The sequence below is a fragment of the Equus quagga genome, chromosome 9, assembly GCF_021613505.1.
Source record: "Equus quagga isolate Etosha38 chromosome 9, UCLA_HA_Equagga_1.0, whole genome shotgun sequence".
Lineage (NCBI taxonomy): Eukaryota > Metazoa > Chordata > Mammalia > Perissodactyla > Equidae > Equus > Equus quagga.
In genome coordinates, this window is record NC_060275.1 from 81,411,962 (window position 1) to 81,424,042 (window position 12,081).

Genomic DNA, 12,081 nt, shown 5'->3' on the forward strand with positions numbered 1-12,081 from the left:
CCTGGAGAAGTTACAAAAGTAATACTTGTTCATTACAGACAATTTGGAAGATACCAAAAGGTAAAAAGAAAAAACGTATTTTAATTAAAAATCATACCCAGAGTCAGTCATCATATCTATGCCCTCTCTTCAGATTACTAGTCCCTTTTAAAGTTTGGGGCTTTTGTACAGAAAACAATGCAACGCAGGTGGAGACTAACCTAGCAAGTCTAAGGAGAATGGAGATTGGACGGGAAGAGTCCAAGGTCCAGGAAATGTGTGATGGTAGCTCTCCTACAGTCCAACTCTTTGGAGTGGGCCCTGACAGTGACCTAACAGCAGAGCTGTCTTACATGCAGACCCGCCTCGTTGGCCTCATGCTCTGTTCCAACACCTTGCAAACCCAGGGCCCTGCACTTTGGCATCTTAAGGCAGACAGTTGATTCCACTAGGAGAATGGTAGAAATCCCAGCTTTCCCTTTTCTCCATCTCCTCCAGCTCAGGCAGTCCTTCAGTGAGTCCTACCAAAGACAGTATGAGCTTCTAAGACACTAAAGGAACAGAGTGCCCACGCTCCATTCAGTGGACATTCCCTGTCCATTCAGCCAACACTTCCTGCCACTGGCCACACAGGTGCCTCCCACAAGTCAGACCCATGTAAAGATGAGACACAGTCTACAGCAGCCAATACTGCAAGAAAAAATAACGTGATTCAACATAAGCTACTTTGGGAAGGGCAGATTGACAACATCGCTATGTGTGAAGGAACAAACCAAGATTGAGAGATTTCACTGTGATATGGCTCCAAGCTCCCTTGGGACTGAGAGAGGGAGCAGAGCAGTGACAGTGAGACTTTTACTCTCACAAAGGACAGGTGGGAGGTTCTTCCACTAGCAGCTATGTAAATTTCTACTCTCAATGACTGAGGCACCAAAGGGGGCAGTGGAATAACAGCCGGTGTGGAGAATAGGCGCCTGGGGAGGGTGATGGCAAACGAATTCCTCACCCTCTCAGGGAGGAAAGCACTGGGAAATGGTGATCTTAGGGACTCAGGACTGAGGACTCCTGACACTCCCGATATGCCCCCGACTCTAACCCCAGCTCAAGATAGGGCTCGTCAGTCATCAGCGGTCCTAAAGCCCCAAGTAAGTTGCATGAGTAAGTGGCACAGATGCCCATGACTGCCATACAACCTTCTCCTCCTTAACCTAACTTGAAGCCTCATGGGGAGGCCTCTATGGCTAGTTGACCAAACACAAAAAAAGAATTAGATAATTCTGCGTGGTTTTCCACCACCACCCAAAAGTAGATGACTGTAGCACCACAGCTGTACCCAGGGTGGTTCTGAAGGGTAGTATTTAAAGAAGATCCAACTCCCAGTGGGCAGAACTTTGAGCAGTGCATCTGGCTGCTCCTTTTGCCTAGAAGGAGACAAGGGAAGTGGTACGGATCTACATCGATTTGGGGCAGTAGCTAATGGTTTAGGTGGATAGTCAGAGACTGAAAAGGAGTACGATTGGAAAATTGTTGACAAAGAGGTCTGGGAAACTAGTATGTGACTAGATAATGTTCACACAGAGTGTAAAAATATTCATGTGTCATGTCAATGCTCCCCAAAGAGCAGGCTCAGAAGGAGAATTTTTATAATCAAGTGGACAAGTTGGCCTGTTCTGTGGATGTCAGCCAACCTCTCTCGCCAGTAGCCATCCTTTCCCTTGCCCAATGAACTCCAAACCATATAGGGATGAAGTTTACGTATGGGCTGAGAACATAGACTTTCTGCCAGCAAGGCCAATTTGGCCACAGCTTCTGCTGAGTGCCTAATGTCCCAACAGCAGAGAGCAACACTGAACTCCTGATATGGCACCATTCCTGGGGGGTGGCGTGGGGGGGGGGGGGGTGGTGTGGAGAAGCAGGGAACCAGCCAGCCACCTGATGGCAGATTGATTACACTGGACCACTTCCATCGTAGAAGTGGCAGCACTTCGTTCTCAATGGAATAGATACATTCTCTGGATAGGGATTTGCCTTCTCTCTCTATAATGTACTTGGGCCTACTTCTTCCACCTATTACCAGATCTCCTTCAGCTTCTCCAAATCCTAGGCCAAAGGCATGTGCAGCTCTGTGGTAAAAAGTCCCAGCTTCTTCTTCAAGTCACCCACAGCATCAGAGCTGGAGATGGTAAGAGACACATGTGGATTCCAAACCCAGGGTTTGTAAGAGCATTTAATGAAGGGACTATTTACATTGGTGTGGGCAGAGATAAAGGAATCAATAAGGGATGGAGAAGCACCAGGAACTAGCCACAAAGGGAGCCATTACCACCTCCATGCATGAATGGACAAAGCACAGGACCAATATCATTGTAGTCCAGGGAGAGCTTGAGCCACAGAAGGAGGCCATCAACGAGAGCTGTAAATGTGGAGGAATGCAGCCACTGCCACACTATGCCACAGCAGGACAGGAGTAGTGGGAGAGAATAACCCTCCCCCGCTTCAACTCTCAGCTCGTTGTCTTCAGCCGATGCTTCCCCTTGGCAAGGGAGCCTGGGTGACGCAGTTAGTAGGAGTTAGCAGACCAGGGCAGAGAATGGAAATGGGGAAGAGGGAGGGGCAAACTGAGAGAACAGCTCCACTCAGGAAAAAAGGCATTTAGGGCTCATCATGGACAAGTGATCTATAGCAATTCCGACTATGCTATGGGAATCAGAGAGCGAACACAGAGGGTAAATTATTTTTTAGTCAACATCCAGCTGGAGCAGTTCATTTGCAGGATCAGTAACAAGTATCACTTCAGAGTGTCCCCCAACTGAGGGACACAAGTTACTACAAACCCCATATTGGTAAAATTGTTCAACCATCACTTCTTTAAAGAAACTGGGACCCAGAACAATTAAGTTGGTTAGTGGAAAGAGAATTTAGGTCAGTTAGTTCAGGCTCTTCCTACTCTATCATGCTGTGTCTGGAATTGAGGAGAAGAGGCAGTATTTCTAGTTTTATTTATTATTTATGTATTTATTTACAGCATGAATGTTTCCGAGGCCTGAATTTTTCCCATTTGCACATTTACTCGCTCCACTTTTTTTTAAATTAAGACACAATTGGCATATAACATTATATTAGTTTCAGGTGTACAACATAATGGTTCGATATTTGTAAATATTGCACAACGATCACCACAAGTCTAGTTAACATCCATTATCACACATTGTTATAAGTTTTTTTGTGTGTGATGAGAACTTTTAAGATTTATTCTCTTAACAACTTTCAAATATACAATACAGTATTATTAACTATAGTCACCATGCTGTACATTACATCCCAATGACATTTATTTTATAACTGGAAGTTTATGCCACCTTCACTCATTTCACTCACCTCCCATTCCCCTGCCTCTAGCAACCATCAATCTGTTATCGCTATGAGTTTGGTGTTTTGGTGGGCGGGGGGGGGGGGGGTGTTGTCTATTTGTTTGTTTTTTGGATTCCACATATAAGTGAGATCATATGTATTTGTCTTTCTCTGTCTGACTTATTTCACTTGGCATAATGCCCTCATTATGGGCATCCATGTTATGGCAAATGGCAAGATTTTCTTCCTTTTTATGGCTTAGTAATATTCTATTGCATATATATATATATATATATATATATATATATACACTACATTTTCTTTATCCGTTCATCCATAGATGGATGCTCAGGTTGCTTCCATGTTTCGGCAATTGTAAACAATGCTGCAGCGAATAGTATTTAAGTACTTTCTAAGTATTTAAAAATTGAACTAACTTGTAAGACCTGAAAGCATAAAACTCCTAGAAGAAAACATAGGGAAAAACCTCCTTAACATGGGTCTAGGCAACGATTTTTTGGATATGACACCAAAAGCACAAGAAAAAAAAGCAAAAATAAACAAGTGGGACTACATCAAACTAAAAAGCTTCCACACAGCAAAAGAAACAATCAAGAAAATTAAAAGGCAATCTATGAAATGGGAGAAATATTTGCAAACCATTTATCTGATAAGAGGTTAATATTCAATAAGAAATTCATACAATTCAATAGCAAAAAACCCCAAACAATCTGATTAAAAACTCGATGGAGGACTTGAATAGACATTTTCCCAAAGAAGACATACAAATGGCCAATAGGTACATGAAAAGGTGCTCCACATCACTAATCATCAGGGGAATGCAAATCAAAACCACAATGAGATATCATGTCACACCTGTTAGAATGGCTATTATAAAAGATAAGAGATAAGCATTGGCGAGGATGTGGAGAAAAGGGACCCTCGTGCACTGTTGGTGGGAATGTAAATTGGTGCAGCCACGAGGGAAAACAGTATGGAGGTTCCTCAAAAAATTAATAGACCTACCATATGATACAGTAATTCCACTTCTGTGTATATATCCAAAGGACCTAAAATCATTATCTCAAAAGAGATATCTGCACTCCCATGTTTATTGCAGCATTATTCACTATAGCCAAGATATGGAAGCAACCTAAGTGTCCACTGGAGTATAAACGAATAAAGAAAACATGCTATACATATATACAATCGAATGTTATTCAGCCATAAGAAAGAAGGAAATCCTGCCATTTGTGGCAACATGGATGGACCTTAAGGGCGTTATGCTAAGGCAGACAGAGAAAGACAAATACTGTACAATTTCACTTATAAGTGGAATCTAAAAACATCAAACTCATAGAAACAGCACAATGGTGGTTGCCAGGGGCTGAGGGGTGGGGGAAATGGGCAGAGGTTGATCAAAGGGCACAAACTTTCAGTTATAAGATGAATAAGTTCTGGGGATCTAACGTACAGCATGGTGACCGTAGTTAACAATAGTGTACTGTATACTTGACAGTTGCTATGAGAGTGGAGCTGTTATGCTTTCGCTATAACAACAGCAACAAAATGGTAATTAGGTGAGGTAAAGCATGTGTTAACTAATCTTATTGAGGTAAACATTTCACTATAAATGTATATGTGTGTGTGTATCAAATCATCACACTGTACACCTTAAACTTGCACAACATTAATACGTCAATTATATCTCAATCTAGAAAAAATTGAATTAACTCTCGTGGAATACCATATAACATAATACTCAGTCCAGTCATTAAGGTAAAATAATCAGCAAAGTCTACACCCAGGGGAGTGTTCTCAAAGCTTTTTATTCCAATCCCAAGTCTCATTCCTAGGTTATCCTGCCTTGTATCAGCCCTCATGAGCTGTTAATCCTTCAGGTGGTTTGAATTACAGGCAGCTGTACTGAGTAGCGTTCCAACGCCCAGGAGAGTCTCTTGCGATACTCAGAAGTCTTGACCTCTGTTTTCTCACTCTTAGTTTCATAAATGATGATTTAGAAACCGTCAGATACAAAGGGCAAGGCCAGCTCCTAACCTCCCCTATACTCTGTAAGAGTGTGTTCTACCATCTACCAAATACTACCTTATCTCATCTAGATAAAATATTAGTCAGTGGAGGCCTCCTCAAGATTCTGGAGCCATCTTTGCCTCCCCCTCCATGGCTCCCCACATCTAATCACTTAAAGATCTCTTGCGTTTTCCTTAGTAGTTGCTTTCTTCCTCTGCTCATGATTATTACCCTGGTCCAGAACCTCACCCACTTGTTCTTAGATGGGCCTCAATACCTTCTAACCAGTTATCTGCTTTTAGACTCTTCCTTTACAGTCTATCCTGTTTTCTAGGAATGAATACTATTTCTAGAACATTCCCTGAGGAAACTATACTAGGGTCCAACAAAGCCTGATCTCCTCCATCATGGAATTCAAGTCCCCTATTAACCAACCACATCTCATCTGGACAAGGTACTCTCACAGGCCGAGTTTTCCACTCTAGTCAGACTGATTCTCTAAAGACTATGTTCAAACCTGCTTTTCCAAGTCACTTAAAATGTCCCACCCCTCCTCTAAACCAAGTTCTTTATCTCATGGCTTTCTATGTTCCACCTCTTTATCAGGGTTTGGATTTTAGGCCTCAATAGTATTTTACTTTTATTGCACAGTCTAGACCTTAATTGCCCTTCTACGAGGACTCAAGCAGCCCTTAACAATTATGGGTGAAAAAATTGCTTCGAGCGCTTATTGTGTGCCAGGTACCATTCTAAGTGCTTTACAGCTTTACATATATAAACTAATTTAATCCAAGCAATTCTATGGAGATAGGTTCTATTATCAGCATTTTACAGATGAGAAAATTAAGACATGGAGAAGTTAAATACCTTGCCCCAAATCGCCCAGGCAATAAAAGGTGAATTGTGAGTTTGAACCGACATGGAATTTGTCTCCAGAAACCAAGTTATTCGGCGTCCCCTGAGGAGCCCGGGACGGGCTTGTTGAGAGCCCACAACACATTTTAATATTTAACTATTTCCTTCTCCCAATTAGTTGATGCTATGAATCTAATGCAAATTTATGCATCAAGTACTACAACACTCTATTTCCTGAGGCATGGATTGAAAACTGTCACAATTTCATATAAAATCTCACACATCTGTGGTTCTTCCAATAGAAACCTTTTCTGGGCAGAAGTATATTCAGGTAGTGTAAGCATTTTGCCCCTGAAGGGACCCCTCTGGCTTTTGGTCATTTGATGGACTCCCTACACAGCATTTCTTTTCCTTGGGACTGATTTAACTTGCTTAATTTTGCACTTGTCAAACACAAGGGATATGATGAATCCTTCTGAGTTACAGATTCATCAAAAACATCTGTTAATTTACTACAAAAGCACCATGGCTTGAATTGTTCCTCGCAAAACAGGATCTTGTTCATCTGTGAACAAATTTCTGTTCCTTTCTCAAGAGTTATATCCATGATGTTGTGAAAGAAGGGACATCACTCAGTGTCCACTTGCATATTTAAACAAGTCATTCTTGCCCTTTTCTCTTTCCTTGATACAAGGGATGTTTAGATTATCACTTTCGATATGATACAAAACAGCATTTCCTCCCTTTTGACCCAGCAGTGTCCATATCTCTTTTTAGAGTTTCAGACAATGATACAATGTTTTATTTACTGTCATTCTATGGTGCGTTCTACACAAAATAACAGGAAATTTTAGTAACTCAAACAGAACCACCAGAGGAAAGGTAAGACTTGAGGAGATTGCTACCACTAGCCCAACCCTACAAAATATAAATAAACATACCTAAAAGTGACCAACTGTCTCATCCCAGACTCAAAACAAAGGCCTTTGTCTGTAATAGGAATAATCCTCAATAGAGGTGTTCCCGTAGGAAAATAGGCTTGTATTTTCACATGTGTTTCTTGGGTTCACATAATTCTTACAACATTTTGAGAGTAACTTCTCAAGTTTTAAAATTGTGGTATGTCAAATCATTTTCACAAAATGACCTTTTCTTACCATAAATAAATAGTTGACTTATTGAAGTCTTCCTCTGTGGCAAAACAAAATTGTTTATCCTACTATGACATGATGGAGTGATAGGAGCCTGCAGCCTTCTTACGGGAGAGGTTCACATCTGGGATATACTTTTTAAATGGTGTCAACTGAGTTCTCACTTAATATTGGTGAATAAGTATCTGTAATATTATGGACCAGACAACAGTTGATACCTTTCTTTTTTCCCTTCTAAACATATCCTAAAAATTGGGGTCCAGTGAGGATTTCTGGCATAAGACAAAAGTAGGTATTTTTTCTTGATAAATTGGATCAAAGCATTGCTTACATCTTGATACTTTGTATGTGCTCTGGAACATTTAATCTGATAGTCTAGACATTATCAGAGTAACATGTGGTATGGAGAACATTTATAAAAACAAGTGAGTATAAGCTTAAAATGGAAAGCAGTTCTTCCAACACAGCTCTTTCCTATAATAATTTATTAGCTATTTCACTTCGACATAATGAGAGCTCTACCTAGTTGTATGCTCACGATAGATATTTCTGCTAACAAAGAGAAGTACAGTGATACTGCACTTCTGTGCATGGGTGTCTGTCACATAGAGACATAGTCTTGTGTCCACTATGTAGCACACAAGCTTTTGTTCACCTCCTGGAGTGTGCCTGTGGCTTTCACCAATGGAAGTGGGCCCATGAGCCAAGCAGTCAACTGAAATGTGTTTGAAAATTTAATGGTTAATCACTCTTTTTGAGTTGCAGCAGAGGGTCTCCTGATGTACTCGACTGATTTCACATAGACGGCACAAAACACAGAGCTTAGTGGCACACAAAACCAGACTGCTTTTACTGGACTGCCCAGCTTGGAATTTTTTTGATTCTATTTTGAGCCTCACTGGTAAAAGCCAAAGAAGAATCAGCAGAAGCCATCTCACCTTTTCATTGCTCTTAACTTTACCCTTTTGCTTAGTTTACTTCATTTCATCAACATTTTAAAGATGACATTGTAACTCCAAAGTTGAGTAATTTTCCTGAGATCCTAAGTGGTTGGTGGTGGAAGCAGGATACTTCCACTTCTCCAGCCTAAGTCAAAGGCACTCTCTGTGAAACACACAAGGCTTCTGACAAAGCTTTCAGTACAAAGAAGGATAATAGCCAGCACCTGAGTGTACGGTGCATTCTTATTTAATTCTCACAACAACCTTGAGGCAGTTGCCTATATTTTATCTCCATTTTAAAGATGGGGAAACTAAGTCTCAGAAGTTAAGTCTCCTTCTCGAGGTCACACAGCTAGTAAAATGTCCGGGATTGAAACTCAAGTCTGTCTGCTGCCAAAGCTTGATCTTAACCATTTAGCTAACTTACTCAGAACTATATGAAACAGCTGTCCCACCAGCTATTGCTCACTTACAGCTGATCATGGTGCTGTAAGTCAGCCGCAGCTCTTTGAACCCCTTGAAATCCCATGAAGTCACACCACGCCTTGCTCCAGTTTCTTTCAGTTCTTATTAATAAGACTGGCCAAACCTCTCAGTCTGCAATGTTATGATGCCCCTTATAATGCCAAAACGACTTCCATCAATCCCAAATTTCTCTGTGTTCTCTAAACTATTTCCTTGGAGGCAGCTTGAACAGCAGAAAGGCATGATATAACAAATGGCATGGTGTTCTTCCTTTGTTTCTTCCAGCAGGTATAGTGTTAACCACCACATGCACACCATTGGTCAACCATGACGTGTGTTAGAACGTACAGACACAAAAACTGAATAAAAAGAGCTGACAATGGAACAAACATGTTCCAGAACACTACTCAACTTAGGATGGCACTGAAGGGTGTCCACTCACTGAGAGTTTGTAAAAAGTGATTCAGTGATGTGTCTTGGCAGAGTGTACAGTAGTGTCTCCTCCTGCAGCTCTCATTACTCAGAGCATTCAACACCACTCAAGTGCAGGAAAAAACATCACAGCAACATTATAGATTCCTATTCGAAGGAAAGTTTCTGAAAGACAAAGCATTAGAATGAATCAGTCTGTGAGGTGCAGCGTTACACACCACGTATAGGCACCGACTTCAGGGTTATGGAAGGAGGCAGAGAACGCACTGGAAAAGCTTGGTTCTCATGAATCAATCTAAAGCTTGGTTCTCATGAATCAATCTCCTAGTTCCTTAGCTATCCATCAGTAAATGAATGAATTAACCAATAGTAATTAAAAATTAGTTTTTATGCAAGTTTTCTTCTAAATGCCTTCTTTTCCTTCTAAGAAAAGATGATCTGGCATTTAAGTAATTGATTTAAAAGTAAACTGCTTCTGGAGTATTTAACTTTAAAATAACTTATTTTGAAAGAAAAAATGTCACGGCAATTTTCTCTTTTCTTTTGTTTCATTATAGGCCATATTGACTGTTACTGAGGGGAAAGGCACAGCAGGGGTAAAGAGCAGAAAAGGGGACCAGGACTGTGCCACGGTCGATTCATTTGGGAAGGAGCATATTTACCAATGTGGGAGTTCACAGTCTCCCTCAGTCTGCCAAAGAGGATCTGGAACTTACAAGTCCAATACCCTACCCCCTCACCTCCAAAAATCCTTTCTTCCAATATAGGGGACAAAGCAAGTATACATAAAAGGAATCGTGGTGACATGAGAGAGGGAAGAAAGCAGCTGGGGACATATGTTCTATACTGGGACAAGAATAAATAGACCAACAAAACACAGGAGATCACAGAGGCAGGCCCATCCAAAAAAGGCATTTTATGTAGGTTAAAGGTAACACCACCACCTATCAGTGGGGAAAAGAATGGCTTAACAGATGGTTCTGGGAACCTGGCTAACTAGATAAATACAGATAGATCTCAACACTACACATGAAAGATAGATTCCAAATGGATAAAGGGCCCAAAAGTGAAAGGTAATGCTATGACGTTTATTGAAGATGGAGACTTTCGCCTTTGTGGCAGGAAAAAAGTTTTTAACTTCAAAAGCACCAGCCATAAGGCCCAAAGTTGGTGGGTCTGATTACATTAAATTTAAGGACTTTTGTTCAACCAGAGACATCACGACTAAGTGAACAGGGGACAAAATAGGAGACACATGTTAAAAACATTAGAACGATTGCCTATTACGGGAAGTGGTTATGGGGATGAAAGCAATAAATAAATTAAGAGAGAGACCCTGAATGGACAAGTGATGATGATAGTACAGGATGCAATGAGCTGAGGGACCTGATCCACTCAATCCTCTGCACTTGGAGTACCACGAGAATGGTGTGTTGGGAGAATCGCAGGCATTTGGTGAACAAAAGCTTCCAAACAGCTAAAAGGCAAGAGAGAGAGAATTAGAAGGGTGTTTTCACAAGGGTTGCTATGGATCATGCTTTGGGCATATAATGTTAAAGACACAAGTAGAGAATGGTCTCCCCTTTCACATACCTTAGGCTATTGAATCAGGCTTCTTTCAATATGACACTCTTCAGGCACAGGGATTAACCCCGGCCCCCACGGCCAATTCCTTTTGTGTTATGTAACTGTGCAGCTGATATATAAATATGAGCCAGACACTGAACTAGGCTCTGAGGCTGCACAATCCAATGAGACACTGTGTCCTTCCTTCCAGGAACTCAGACTAGGGGGAGAAAGAACAAAACAGTAGCAGCATCTAACAGTTACATAATGCTGACTACGTGCCAGGCAGTGTTCCAAGTGCATAACATTAACTATTAATCCTAATACCCCAGTGAGGTAGGCATTTGTTTCCTTACCTGTAAAATGGGGTAAATAAGTTAGAAAGAAGTTAAGTAACATGCCTGAGGTCACATGACTAGAAAGAGGTAAAACCTAGGTAGACTGGCTATGGCATCCATGCTCTTAACAACTATACACAAAATAATGTGCTAAATGCCAACATATAAATATGCATAAGTAAGTGCTTCTCTCACAAAGAGGAGGGCACTTCCCTCAAATGAAGGATAGGTAAGAAACGTTTCTATATAATGTCCTCCGTGAGTTTGAATGTTATTATTTTGAATCTATAAATCAATTCAAGGAGAATTCACATCTCTACAGTCTTTCCATCCGTGTGATGAGGATTTTTAGGCTGCTTAATTTTAAAATGGCTTATGATGAGGATTTTTAGGCTGGTTAGTTTTAAAACTACAGATGAGATTCAGGCTCCAAGGAGTGGAATTTGTTTGCCCCTTTGTTGGGAAACATTTACATTTCTAAGGGAAACCTCTATCTGTGAAGATGCCTCCCTCTCTGTGCCAGGAAGAGGGGGGGATGGTCTTATCTCTAGAGGCTCTTAATCAATGCCAGAGGCAAGAACTTAAGTTGGTTACTGTCTGGCAACCTCCTGTAACTGATCCGCCCCCCCCCCCCCCAAATCCTCCTTTGTCTTTAGCCGAGGATAAAATTCAAGCGGTGACTTCTGCCATTTACTCAATCCGGTTTGATTCTTATCTAAAGTTGTGGGACCGCCAAATGGCCAGACCATACGGCCACTGATACCATTTTAACTTTTTTACATATTCTTTGTCTTGTAAAGAGATAAATCACATACCTATGCCTTAAATTTAGCCCTAACCCTCAACTCGCGGCAGCAGCAGGAGCTCTGACTGCCCGTGGGTCCTGTCCCCACGCACCAGCTCTGCCTGCCCATGGGCTCTGTCTCCATGCCAGCGGGGGCAGCAGAAGCGGCAGCAGCAGGAGCTCTGACT

The 12,081-nt window shown here is 41.4% G+C and overlaps 1 long non-coding RNA gene across 1 annotated transcript in view; it reads right to left on the reverse strand.

Moving 5' to 3' along the window:
* Positions 1-10,167: 10,167 nt before the first annotated feature.
* The window catches only part of LOC124244385 (uncharacterized), an 11,799-nt gene continuing 9,885 nt past the window's right edge, over positions 10,168-12,081 (reverse strand). Inside the window, exons 3-4 of the long non-coding RNA XR_006889989.1 lie at positions 10,799-10,991; positions 10,168-10,682 (exon numbers count right to left, since the gene is read on the reverse strand). This is a non-coding gene — a long non-coding RNA (uncharacterized LOC124244385). The remainder of the gene's footprint in view (positions 10,683-10,798; positions 10,992-12,081) is intronic.